Below are 15,136 nucleotides of genomic sequence, written 5' to 3'. Positions count from 1 at the left end.
ACGCAACCTCATATCTCCGAATCTCCTCATGATCTGATCCTGGGTCCTCTGGACGTCACACACCAATCTAACCGCATTGGTGATAGACTCCCAGAGGGCCTTCTTAACAGGCGCATCTGTCGAGCTCCTCTTGTTCCCAAACAGCTGGGGATAAAAGTCCTTGACGGCGTGGACCAGTGCAGCGCTCTCCTCCTTGGTGAACCTGGGAACTGACATGCCTGCTCGGTTTGCTAATATAATATATAAATATATATACTGCCTGCAGGCATTAGAGAACTGACAAAGATGGCAACGTGTAATGGACTTTTATATGGTGAAGTAAACATGAGATGCACCATGGGACAATTTATCTGTACATCTGATTGGATAAAAGTTTGAAATATTGTTATAATGTCTGTGAGACCATCCTGACTCAAGTTGTGTTTGTGTGATGAACTCTGATTGGCCGTTCCTTAATGTTTCATATCTTAGTAACTTCCTTACACATACCGCTTGGTGGTGCTGTAACTTCATTTTTCATGTAGACTTATTTGTAACTCATGGGCCTGTCATGCGGATATGTGTGACGCAGATTTAATATCCGTGATCCGTGAAATATTAATGATTAAATACTCTTTAAAATCTAATACTGTCACATTATTAATGTTGTAGACATTTCTCGGTTTAATAACGGTCTGTTTCTTTAATACAAATACACATTTCATATTGTATGTCTTTATTGTTCTTTAAATAAATTTATTGTGAAGTATTGACATTGCTCTATTAAATGTATTTATAATGCACATTGATTGTGTGCTATTGCGTGACATTACACTAATGTTTAAATATGCTAATCTGGTGTTTGAAGATGCGTTTCCCACGCAATATTTATTAATGTTAAAATTCAGGTTAGAATGTCAGTAACTTGGATAATCTGTTTATAAATGTTAAACTACAGCTTTGTTATTCGCAAATAAACCTCGAGCTTGTATTTGTCTGAAGTGCTCATATATGTTATTGTGCAATGGCGTCTTTAGTTTTAAAGAGACATTACAAACAATTGTATCAAATGATCTGTAGAGATAGAAGATTGTTTAGACTTTAAAATGTAAATCATTTTCTCTTAGTATTTAGATATCCTCAACAGAAGAAATTTAAATGCACATGGTTGAGACAATCACATAAGGCATCTCTGTGCATCCACCAATCTTCATCTACTGAGCCTATCTCGATATGCTTTTCAAGCAAAGTATGTCAAGATAGGAAGAGAAGTAAATACACTCTTTAAATCTCTTAAAGGGACACTGTCCAAACAAATTTACCATTGGTGATTGAGCATGAAATGTTAATCAACTTTATTATTTAATACGATTATCAAATGTTAACAGTTATCTTGTTATGTTTCTTTGCAAATCAATAATGATATTTTATATTACGGACAATTGTTTAATAAAAACCTGGGTTGTCCTTGACGATTGTTGCATCAATTATTCCAAACAATCAAGTTCTGTCCAGAGTACTGAAGCAAATAAATTAGCTATTTACTGCCTTATTTTTAAAGTAATGATAGCAACATCACAATGAGCATTCATAATATGAGACAAGTTTTAAAGTTGATTAAAATAGAATACTCATTCAGAATGTATAAATCATTGATTTTTTAACTGGCTACCTTTAAGTATATTTTGAGTTCATGTCCCTTTAAATAAACATTTCACAATAATGCTTAATATATCATAAACCTAGGCACCTTCCTTTTGCTAAATGAGTCTAACATATGAGTAAAGCAAATTTAGATTAACTTCTAGATTGTTTTACACACTGACTGAAATATATTTATTAAATGAGGTCTTTTTTAGCCTTCAGCGTAGAGGGACATTAAGCTATATGTTATGTATGCATTTTGTATAATATTCTTATATTTGACCAACTTAATATGTTTTGTTATTCAATCATTATATTGTAATTATATATATTCGTGGATTAAATACATCTCTACATAGTCTATTTTGATGCTGATTGTTGTTTGCATATAGATGCCTTATATCATTGACTAAGATATGTGCATTTATTTTTATTTTAACAAGTATATTTAAAGAATGAATGTAATTCTATAGTACATTCTAAATATGTTTAAATTCTTGTATGATATTTGTAAAAATCTATACAAAATATACTTTTTGAATGACCCCTTTAAGGACCCAAACATTTTGTATTTTGATTTAACATTGACAAAATAAACTAAAGGGGAAATTACATTCTATATAGATATTTGATGTCTAACCCAAGAGGTAAGATTGTAATAAATACATAATATTACTAAGTATAGTTAAATGACTCCACTAGAAAATTACATAGATTAACCTGGCATCCAATAACTAATTTTTGAAAAATATCAAGTTAAATGACCTACCATTTATAAATGTAATAATTGTAAAATATTTTCTAATAATGTTTTGAGATACCTAAGGAAGATACATGATCTTATACAATTCTTTTTACATTCAACAACACTGTCACTTTCATGTAATTGAACCACTTCACCTTATTAAATGTTAAAACAATCATAATTTTACTACATATCCTAAATATTTTTAATATATACTTTTTCTATATAAAAGCATTGAAGAATCTGACTCCCCAATTAATGTTAAGAGATATATTTTAATATTCTCGGAAGAATTTTATTTTCTACTATTAATGCATTATTTTCTCTTATGCATGTGCTTGTCAAATAGCCAACTACCAGTCATGGGAGTCCAAGTTTTATTTATTTACAGATTATATTGATATTTATTAGAATCTGTTAAAAATAATGTATTTACTAAAAAAATGTTTAGTATTAACATGTAAACATATATTTAATAGAAAATAATTAAATATTCCAGGAAGTCATCAGATGCCAATCTGAAATGACAAATAATAAAAATGGAACAAAGTTAATACACACGTTGTAAAATATTCATAAAATACATTTAAAATCATATGGTGTCTATGCTCTAACTTTGATCAACATTTTTTAAAGATAATCATTACATTGATTTTAAATTAATGAAATACATACACCATTATATTGTTGATTAAAAATTCTATTTAAATATCAAAAATTAAAATTATACATAATAATGTATATCACATGTAAACAATATATGTATGCTGAACATAAATGTAATATTTCATGTCCATTCAAATACCTCTATATCAACTATAATATGTATTCCTTTTTCTGATTGTGATCCCTAAATATCTCATTAAGAACTAAATATGACTAATGTATGTAAGCTACTAATATTCTACAGTCTTCACTAGCATGCATTGGTACACCAACCTGGACAATGCATGGTCTTTGAAAGTCAATTCAGGGGTAAACAGTTGATCTTCAATAGGTGTCTTATTCATCAGTTCATTAAATAGAGGACTGGGAAATACCATCTACAAAATAGAAAATCATCTAAGTGTCTCCAATAGGATGTCTCCACAGCCTTATTCTATCAAATAGTTTGCACTTACCATGTGAACATGTATTTGTATGGTTTTCAAGGTCAGCATAATTGAAAGATAATGCCAGACATGATCCCATTGGTATACTTCAATTTCAATCTTGGCTTTTTCCACACTGTCAGTCTTGGAAATCTTCACTGTCAGGCTTCAAATTGTTCCCTTTCAGTCTTTAGATTAAGTCATCTCCCTAATGTAAGAAATTATATTTAAAAATTTCATACAAGTGTGTGAATCAGTTCTGTACCCCTCTCCCACCCCCCATTTCATTATAAATATCTGTCACTAGCTTACTAAGCCTGTGTATGAACCTGTGTTATTTTCTATCAAGTGTGAAGATGAGTCATATTGAGCAGAACAAACCTCTGTGTGACATTGAACCATAGTCATTCTAGAGTATCCCTTTCTGATTATGTACATTTTAAGTAATGTGTAAACAAAATTCTATTTTTTAAAATGTATGCCATATGATGTATTTGTGTACAAATCATGCCAGCAACAGTCCATACATTTCTACTTACCATCTGATGTCCTCTTTAAAAACCAGGTGGCAAAGACTCGCTATAGGACCCAATGCCCAGAGCATCACCTATATTATGAAAATGAAAGATTATTCTAACATTTGATCAATACTAACATGTTTGCACAATTCTATACTTGTCATTTCCCTAGAGTTCACATCTATTGAAAATACTCCAGTGTAACTTCTATTATTTACCGTCTAAAGTGGCGGTTGATGACGTCTGCTCTGACATCAAGTCCCTCGTCCTGGAATTCCCCCTCTAGAACAGGATCATCCTCCTCATCTCTGAGGAGGTCTCTGTCCACCGGGACGGCCTGCAGCATCCCAGCCCGCTGTGCAATATTATGCAGGACGCTACAGGCTACAACGATCTTAGCCACCTTCTTTGGGTTGTACTGGAGTGCTCCTCCAGAACGGTCCAGGCACCTGAATCTCATCTTCAGGAGCCCGAACATCCTTTCAACCACCGCCCTGGTTCTCTTATGAGCCCTATTGTAGCGCTCCTCAGACACATCAGTCGGGCTACGCAAGGGGGTAATGAGCCAAGGCCGGCTCATGTACCCAGAATCACCTATAAATTTAGAACAGAACATAATTCAAACAGAATACTTAAACTAGTATATTGTTGTATAAATATTTATTTTTAAAAACGATAATCCATATTAAAAGTTGTCAGAAACATAAAAAAAAAAAAAAAAAATTATATATAATTCTGTATCTTGCCATTTCATCTAAGACATGCTACATATGCGTATTTCTCCTAAACCAAACCTTGTGTAAAATGCTAACTACATGGTTACATTGCATTCTCTATCTGAACACTTAAGGTAAGACATGCTACATATCTGCATTTCAATAAAACTAGACATTAGCGGAAAAAGACAATGACAGGGTTAAATTGCATGAGATAATATCTTGCCATTTCATCTAAGACATGCTACATATGCGTATTTCTCCTAAAACAAACCTTGTGTAAAATGCTAACTACATGGTTACATTGCATTCTCTATCTGAACACTTAAGGTAAGACATGCTACATATCTGCATTTCAATAAAACTAGACATTAGCGGAAAAAGACAATGACAGGGTTAAATTGCATGAGATAATATCTTGCCATTTCATCTAAGACATGCTACATATGCGTATTTCTCCTAAACCAAACCTTGTGTAAAATGCTAACTACATGGTTACATTGCATTCTCTATCTGAACACTTAAGGTAAGACATGCTACATATCTGCATTTCAATAAAACTAGACATTAGCGGAAAAAGACAATGACAGGGTTAAATTGCATGAGATAATATCTTGCCATTTCATCTAAGACATGCTACATATGCGTATTTCTCCTAAAACAAACCTTGTGTAAAATGCTAACTACATGGTTACATTGCATTCTCTATCTGAACACTTAAGGTAAGACATGCTACATATCTGCATTTCAATAAAACTAGACATTAGCGGAAAAAGACAATGACAGGGTTAAATTGCATGAGATAATATCTTGCCATTTCATCTAAGACATGCTACATATGCGTATTTCTCCTAAACCAAACCTTGTGTAAAATGCTAACTACATGGTTACATTGCATTCTCTATCTGAACACTTAAGGTAAGACATGCTACATATCTGCTTTTCAATAAAACTAGACATTAGCGTCGGTAAATAACAAATGGTTAAATTTAATCCTATAGCTGAACATGACGCTAACAGTTAAAAAATACAGGGGCAATTGTCAAAATAATTAACCATGTTGAGCACAAATACTCACCAACGAGATAACCAGGGGGCATTTGTCTTTCCTCAAACTGGCTCCACAGGGACGACAGAGAGAGGATGCGGGCATCATGACAAGCCCCTCCAAAATTCGCATACACATGCATAATCCTCATCCGTGCGTCACAAACATACTGCACGTTGAGGCTATGAAAATGTTTGCGATTTCTGAAGGGCAAGTCATCAATTGGAGCACGCAGCGCAATGTGGGTACAATCAATGGCTCCCAAGACATTGGGCAATTGAGCAATATCAAAGAATTCCCGCTTCAGGCGCCTCCAATCACCATCATTCTGTGGGAATCCTATGTATTGCTTACTGATACGTACCATGGCGTCCAGAAAGTTATCAAACACCACAGAGAATGTACCTTGAGCCAGGCCATGCATGTACAGTTCTCCTGATTGAAAACTCCCGGAGGCCAGGACGTATAGACAGCTTAGCATCTTACTCATGGGGGGAACAGCAGTCCTTATTCTTATACGTGGCTCCAAATGAGGTTTAATAAGCTCGTAAAGGCCAATGAGCTGTTCGCGATCGAGCCGATACTTATCAAAAACCTCAAAGTCGCTCATGTTTTCCAAGGTGGGTCTCACCCTGTAGACACGAGGACCTCGAACCAGACGACCCCTTCGTCTCGGTCTGAGCCGCCGAGGCTGCCTGATTCGACCAACAGCTAGTTCGCCAATAGCAGCACCAGCAGTGTCTACCATGTCATCGTCATCCATCTTTCAAAACAGCGTAACAAGGTAAGCACTTGATCTGATGTGGATCACAAGTGATGCATTGGCCATGTTGTTTGGGGGATTTATAGTACAATTAGTCCAATGGTAGTGAGTTTGTAATGATTGCTGATTGTATTCACCTGTTTGTATGTGAGCGGCGCGAATGCTTTCACAGTGGGCGTTTTTTTGTTGTTTGCTGAAATGTTGTTTTCCAACAATGAATCTCAATGTGAAAGTGTCAAATATCACACATACAGTGCATGTTTGTAATGTTTGTTCATATGCGTAATCAATATTTCTTAAACGCGATCTTATAGTAACAAGCACACGTCCTGGCTAACATGAATGAAAGTGCATAGTTGTGTATAATGTGCATCGAATGTGATCGATCAATGTTGCTGCAACATTGTTTGTAAACGATAAAGTAACATCTGCCATCTGTAGTATTGTATATATAAGTGATTGCCGAGCTGTCAATATTGTATGCGTCCCTTTAAAATCGCAATAAGAATTCCAAACTTTCCGTCTGCCATCTGTAGTATTGTATATATAAGTGATTGCCGAGATGTGAATATTGTATGCGTCCCTTTAAAATCGCAATAATAATTCAGAACTTCCCGTCTGCCATCTGTAGTATTGTATATATAAGTGATTGCCGAGCTGTCAATATTGTATGCGTCCCTTTAAAATCGCACTAATGCTGAATAACTTCCGGCTGTCATCTGTAGTATTGTGTATATAAGTGATTGCCGAGCTGTCAATATTGTATGCGTCCCTTTCAAATGGCACTAATACTGAATAACTTCCGGCTGTCATCTGTAGTATTATATATATAAGTGATTGCCGAGCTGTCAATATTGTATGCGTCCCTTTCAAATGGCACTAATGCTGAATAACTTCCGGCTGTCATCTGTAGTATTGTGTATATAAGTGATTGCCGAGCTGTCAATATTGTATGCGTCCCTTTCAAATGGCACTAATACTGAAGAACTTCCGGCTGTCATCTGTAGTATTGTATATATAAGTGATTGCTGAGCTGTCAATATTGTATGCGTCCCTTTCAAATGGCACTAATGCTGAATAACTTCCGGCTGTCATCTGTAGTATTGTATATATAAGTGATTGCCGAGCTGTCAATATTGTATGCGTCCCTTTCAAATCGCACTAATACTGAATAACTTCCGGCTGTCATCTGTAGTATTATATATATAAGTGATTGCCGAGCTGTCAATATTGTATGCGTCCCATTAAAATCGCACTAATACTGAATAACTTCCGTCTGCCATCTGTAGTATTGTATATATAAGTGATTGCCGACCAGTCAATATTGTACGCGTCCCTTTAAAATCGCAATAATAATTCAGAACTTCCCGTCTGCCATCTGTAGTATTGTATATATAAGTGATTGCCGAGCTGTCAATATTGTATGCGTCCCTTTCAAATGGCAATAATAATTCCGAACTTCCGGCTGTCATCTGTAGTATTGTATATATAAGTGATTTTAGATCTGACAATATTGTATGCGTGCCATAAAAATGGCAGTAATACTGAATAACTTCCGGCTGTCATCTGTAGTATTGTATATATAAGTGATTTTATATCTGACAATATTGTATGCGTCCCATAAAAATAGCACGAATACTGAATAACTTCCGGCTGTCATCTGTAGTATTGTATATATAATTGATTTGCGATCTGACAATATTTCTTAATTGTCCCATTGAAATCTCCATAATAATGCTGTTCAAAAGTGTGGTTTACGTATATGTTGTATTGTAGTATTGAGTGTTAAAGTTCCGAAAGGGGCGGTACAGTGGTGAATCTGTGATGTGTATGGTTGAATCTTGTAATGACGTAATGATATTATTACCCTGCCTATGTAGTTGTGAAATCCTCATTGTGTTGTTGTGTTGTGCTACATTGTTATTGTGTGCTGAATAAAATATAAATGTGTGCTTTGTGGTTGCGTGATGGTTGATGCGTGTTATGTACATGTACGTATATATTGTGATTGTGTCCCACATATGCTGACTTCTATATAGCGGTCTGGCATTGTTGTTCCTTCCCATAAAGTGACATCTGTAATCTGGTGTAATGATGTTCTTGTTGTACGTAATTCCTAATGGTTTCTGGTGATGGAATCATGATGTTACAAGTACCGTCAAATCCATATGTTGTGTTTTGTGATTCCTGTAGAGAATGTAATGTGTTTGTCCCCCATCATTTGAATGCACACGTATGAGTGAATGTTAAAAGTAATGTATGTGCATCCATGAGTGATTATGTGTTAAGCCTATGTAAATATGCAGTTGCTGCAAGCATATGAGTTGAATAACTGAAATGCAATAATAAAGGTAAATGAGAGATGTTTCCCATTGTGTAGTGTTTGTGAATCCAGAAATGTGTATTGAATTTTATTTTAATTGTAAATGTAATTTTATTGAAATAATAATGTGTTACTAGTGATGTGGATTTGTAGTTGATGTAATCTAAAAGTGTGAAAAATATTTATGGTGTTGTGAATATTTAATAATTAAAAACCATAAGTCCACCATAGGGAAATAGTCATTTCTTAATCTATTTATCATAGCTGGGTCTAACGCATGAAATCATGTATTTTCTAGCGCTGGTATTTGGAGTTTTTCAGTCTACGCTATTTGCGTGCGTTAGAAAAATGAGGGTTTCGCGTGCACGAGCACGTCTTCCCAATAGAAGTCAATGGAGGCTCTAAAGATTTCTAATTTTTTTTTCTAAGACTGGTTTTCCTCGTAAAGTGAGTGACGTCATGAGCTTGTGTGAAAAAGTAACTAAATCGTGTTCTTTTTGTGATAAATAAATATTTTTTGTATGTCATGTGGTGTATATTGTTTGTATGCATCGATGAGTGTATGTTTGTGATAATGTTATTAATTAGATGTAGGTATATGAGGGTCTTTTCCCGTATGTCCATGTAAGTCAATGGGAAAATGGATTTGTGTGGATTTTTTTCAAACACCCGAGATCTCGCAACTTTAATCCTTTGTATTTTAACGAAAAAAAAATAAATATGAAAAATAAAGATAGTGTCGTGTTTGTATGAGTGTAAGTGTACTTTGTGTAATATTTTATTTGTGATTCGTGGATGTTTTTTTTGTCGGTATATGTTTACTACTGGGTCTGAGGTGGCGGTAGAAAGGTGAGCGTTAGGTGTATTTTGAGTGGCGGTAAATAAACTCTAAATACCGGAGTGCGTAAGAAACCCGCGTTAGGAGCCTCTAACGCTGGTTTTGACGGCTACCGCCGAACTCCAAATCTAGGCCTAAGTGAGAGGAGGGACAGTGTAGCTGCTGCTGATTTAATAGGGAAATTGATAGCAAGGTTAGTGTATTCAGTGTCCACTACAGTCCTGAAGGACTCATCTGATCTCTGCTGTAAGGACAGCACCCCAAAACGCCCTTTTTAGGGCTAGAACATCAGTCTGCTTTTTTTTTTTTTCCTGTGTAATCTAATTGCAGTTGCCTGCCTGCCAGCGTGTGTGTCAGGCTCACAGCGTATACTGTGCCCACTTGCCTAGTGCCACCACTCATATCTGGTGTAACAGTAGTGTACATTTAAAAAAAACAACACTTTTTTGACTGTGAAATAATAGCAGACAGCTGCCAGTACCCAAGATGGCCACCAATAAGGCAGATGGGGAGGGTTAGAGCGCTGTTTTGGGGAGGATCAGGGAGGTTGGGGGCTAAGGGGGGATGCTACACCACAGGATATGTAAATATGCTAAAAAAATTAAAAAAAAAATCAAAACCTTTTATTTTAGTACTGGCAGACTTTCTGACAGTACTTAAGATGGCGGGGACAATTGTGGGGTGGGGGAGGGAAGGGAGCTGTTTGGGAGGGATCAGGGGGTCTGATGTGTTAGGTGGGAGGCTGATCTCTACACTAAATCTAAAATTAACCCTGCAAGCTCCCTACAAACTACCTAATTAACCCCTTCGTTGCTAGCCATAATACATGTGTGATGCGCAGCAGCATTTAGCGGCCTTCTAATTACCAGAAAGCAACGCCAAAGTCATATATGTCTGCTATTTCTGAACAAAGGGGATCTCATAGAAGCATTTACAACCATTTATGCCATAATTGCATAAGTTGTTTGTAAATAATTTCTGTGAGAAACCTAAAGTTTGTGAAAAAGTGAACATTTTTTTTTATTTGATCGCATTTGGCGGTGAAATGGTGGCATGAAATATACCAAAATGGGCCTAGATCAATACTTTGGGAAAATTCTTCTAAAAAAAAAAATAAATGTCAAGGGATATTCAGGTATTCCTGACAGATATCAGGGTTCCAATGTAACTAGCGTTCATTTTGAAAAAAAGTGGTTTTGAAATAGCAAAGTGCTTCTTGTATTTATTTCCATATAACTTGCAAAAAAAGCAAAGAACATGTTAACATTGGGTATTTCTAAACTCAGGACAAAATTTAGAAACTATTTAGCATGGTTGTTTTTTGGTGGTTTTAGATGTGTAACAGATTTTTCAGGGCCTGCCAGGGCACAGTGTCACACCAGTGCAACTCATATCTGGTGTAACAGTAGTATACATTAAAAAAAAAAAAATACAATTTTGACTGTAATAGATTGAATAGCAGTTAGTTGTCTGCAAGCGTGTGTGTCAGGCCAACAGCGTCTACTCTGCCAACTTCTGCCAGTGCACATTGCCACTCATATCTGTTGTCACAGTAGCTTGCACGCATAGTACCACTAATCGAAAAAAAAAATGACAGGCAGAGGCAGGCCACCCCGCAGGGGCCGTCGTGGTCGTGGTGCTGTGATTCCCTTTGGCCCTAGAATAATGCCCAGTGTTCAGAGGCCACGTACCCTGAACTCGAAAAGTTCTGAGGACATAGTTGACTGGCTAACACAGGACACCCAATCTTCTACAGCTTCCGCTCGGAACCTTGACGCACCATCCTCCTCCAGCTTAGCTTCGGGCACCTCTCATGTTACCACTCGCCCGCCTGCCGCCACCACCAACACTAGCACCACAGCCGCTTCACTTGATCTGTCAGAGGAGTTATTTACACATCAGTTGGAAGAAATGAGTGATAGTGATGCGCAACCATTATTGCCAGAGGATGTAGATAACAGGGATATGTCTCAGTCAGGCAGCATTACACACATGGACGTACAGAGTGATGATGATGATGTTGTACCCGCTGCGGGAGTTTGGTCTGTCACTGTGAAGAGGGTGTAACCCTTACACTACCTGATCGATACAACATCATACCTGATGTTTTAAAGCAGGTTATTCCAAACAATTTAGGAATGTTAGGTGATTTATGCCCTTTATGGATTAAAACCAGACTCTGCATCAACTTATAGGTGGATCCACCTCCGGCACGCCACAGTCCAGGTGTTAGTCCCCTTGAAACAACTTTTCCATCACTAAATACATACAGAGAGAAGTGCACTCACAGGACTGAACAACTGGCTCAATAACATAGTTAGCCTGTTCAATGGCGATTTACCACCTGGGTGCAGCTTTTTAGCCCAGTAATGCTTTTCACAGAGAAGAACTTTCCTGTAGTATATCAGTCTGATCCCGCCTATTACGGTCAGTCCAGCACCGAAATACCAGGCAATTCCTCTCTGAACAAGGAACACAGCAACCCCAGACGATCGTTTCGGCCTTCATTGGGCCTCGTCAGTGAGGTGTAGCTATATTCCTCTAAGCACACTGAGCAAGGAGTCCACGTCTGGTTGCCCCTTTTGATGGGGGAAACCAGACGTGGACTCCTTGCCCAGTGTGCTTAGAGGAATGTGGCTGCACCTCACTGACGAGGCCCATAGGAGGCCGAAACGATCGTCTGGGGTTGTCATGTTCCTTGTTCAGAGGAGAATTGCCTGGTATTTCGGGGCTGGACTGACCTTACTTGGCGGGATCAGACTGATATACTTCAGGAAAGTTTTCTTCTGTGAAAAGCACACTGGTCTAAAAGAGGCTGCTTCCGGGTGGTAAATCGCCATAGAACAAGCCACTGAGCTGTTGTTCATTCCTGGTAGAGCGCTTCTCTCTTTGTATGCAAATTAATATGACCCTGGGGAAGTCTCCCTATGGGTGATGGGGGAAACCAGACGTGGACTCCTTGCCCAGTGTGCTTAGAGGAATGTGGCTGCACCTCACTGACGAGGCCCATAGGAGGCCGAAACGATCGTCTGGGGTTGTCATGTTCCTTGTTCAGAGGAGAATTGCCTGGTATTTCGGGGCTGGACTGACCTTACTTGGCGGGATCAGACTGATATACTTCAGGAAAGTTTTCTTCTGTGAAAAGCACACTGGTCTAAAAGAGGCTGCTTCCGGGTGGTAAATCGCCATAGAACAAGCCACTGAGCTGTTGTTCGTTCCTGGTAGAGCGCTTCTCTCTTTGTATGCAAATTATTATGACCCTGGGGAAGTCTCCCTATGGGTGATGGGGGAAACCAGACGTGGACTCCTTGCCCAGTGTGCTTAGAGGAATGTGGCTGCACCTCACTGACGAGGCCCATAGGAGGCCGAAACGATCGTCTGGGGTTGTCATGTTCCTTGTTCAGAGGAGAATTGCCTGGTATTTCGGGGCTGGACTGACCTTACTTGGCGGGATCAGACTGATATACTTCGGGAAAGTTTTCTTCTGTGAAAAGCACACTGGTCTAAAAGAGGCTGCTTCCGGGTGGTAAATCGCCATAGAACAAGCCACTGAGCTGTTGTTCGTTCCTGGTAGAGCGCTTCTCTCTTTGTATGCAAATTATTATGACCCTGGGGAAGTCTCCCTATGGGTGATGGGGGAAACCAGACGTGGACTCCTTGCCCAGTGTGCTTAGAGGAATGTGGCTGCACCTCACTGACGAGGCCCATAGGAGGCCGAAACGATCGTCTGGGGTTGTCATGTTCCTTGTTCAGAGGAGAATTGCCTGGTATTTCGGGGCTGGACTGACCTTACTTGGCGGGATCAGACTGATATACTTCAGGAAAGTTTTCTTCTGTGAAAAGCACACTGGTCTAAAAGAGGCTGCTTCCGGGTGGTAAATCGCCATAGAACAAGCCACTGAGCTGTTGTTCGTTCCTGGTAGAGCGCTTCTCTCTTTGTATGCAACTTTTCCATCACTATTGTGGCCAGAAAGAGTCCCTGTGGGTTTTAAAATTCGCCTGCCCATTGAAGTCAATGGCGGTTCGCCCGGTTTGCCGGTTCGCAAACTTTTGCGGAAGTTCGCGTTCGCCGTTCGCGAACCCAAATTTTTATGTTTGCGACATCACTAATCAGAGGGTGTTTTGTTACAAGACAGCGTTAAAGGTACAGTGAACACTTTTGTAATTACAAGAGATTCCAGTTGTATTGCTAAAGAATAAAATATCAGCCAAATCTTAAGGTTTTTAAAACAAATTAACATCCCTTTTACTGCAATTATTTATCAATAACTAAACTCCACCCACCATCTGCCTTATTTGGAGGAGCCAATCTGGGCTTTAGTCCACAGACAACAAGGATAGCTATAGTCATAAATTTAGTATAAAATTAATTGTATTACCTTATCTCTTCTATACCCCACCTGGAGTGTAATTTCTTTTGCTGGCTGTGTTTATACAGCTTATCGATAGCTTGGACCTGAGGCCGGAAACTTTCAGAATAGGTGGGGATACCACTGGCTAAATCAACTATTTCAAACGCCAATATAAGGTAAAGGAAATACTTGTAAACAATTTAATACAATCCAGCAGGTAAAGTGGATCAGGACTAATGACTAATTTTATATTTTTAATTTATATTTGAATTGTTTACATCTTTACATAGCACTGTAGAATATTATAGTACATAACAAACTACAACCTAATAAACCCATAGATGCTATAAAAAGACATGTAATTGAAGTGTATTTTTTAAGTGCAAAGTTGTGCAGGTGGATGCAGAAGGTTATCAATGTAGGGCAGAGAGGTTTCCTGCAATTCCTTTGAAGAACAAAGGAATTTTATATCTTGACAACCTTTTGCTGTTGTGAAATGGAGAATGTTTCCTTTAGTGCAGACCATATAATCCTTTAGTAAACTAAAGAGCGTGATATGAAAAATGACAGCCTATGTTAATCATTACAGTTTTAACTGAAACACATGTGCAATTTAAAGGGATCAATCAGCAACTAATTCCCAGTAGTACATTGCTGATCCTGAGCCTGCCTAAGTTTGGTTTTAAACAAAGGATACCAAGAGAACAAAGCTAAATAGATAATAGAAGTAAATTTGCTTAAAATGACATGCTCTATCTGGATCATGCATGTTTAATTTTGACTTTACTGTTCCTTTAATCATTATTTTATAGTCTAGTGGTTTCTAACTGAACACATGGGTGAGCCATGACAATCAGTATATATATATATGCAGCCACCAATCAGCAGCTAGAACTTAGGTTCGTTGCTGCTCCTGAGCTTACCTAGATAAACCTTTCAGCAAAGGATAACAAGAGAAGGAAGCAAATTAAATAATATAAGTAAATTGGAAAGTTGTTCAAAATGGTATGCTGTGTCTAAATCATAAATGTCTAATTATGACTTTACTGTCCCTTTAATGTCCCTTCCCCCCTCCCTTCACCCACTGCGATGGGAATAGACACTGGCCATGGACTCTTG

The sequence above is a fragment of the Bombina bombina genome, chromosome 5 (genome assembly GCF_027579735.1).
Source record: "Bombina bombina isolate aBomBom1 chromosome 5, aBomBom1.pri, whole genome shotgun sequence".
In the NCBI taxonomy this organism is placed as follows: Eukaryota; Metazoa; Chordata; class Amphibia; order Anura; family Bombinatoridae; genus Bombina; species Bombina bombina.
Note: the sequence above shows the minus strand (reverse complement) of the source record.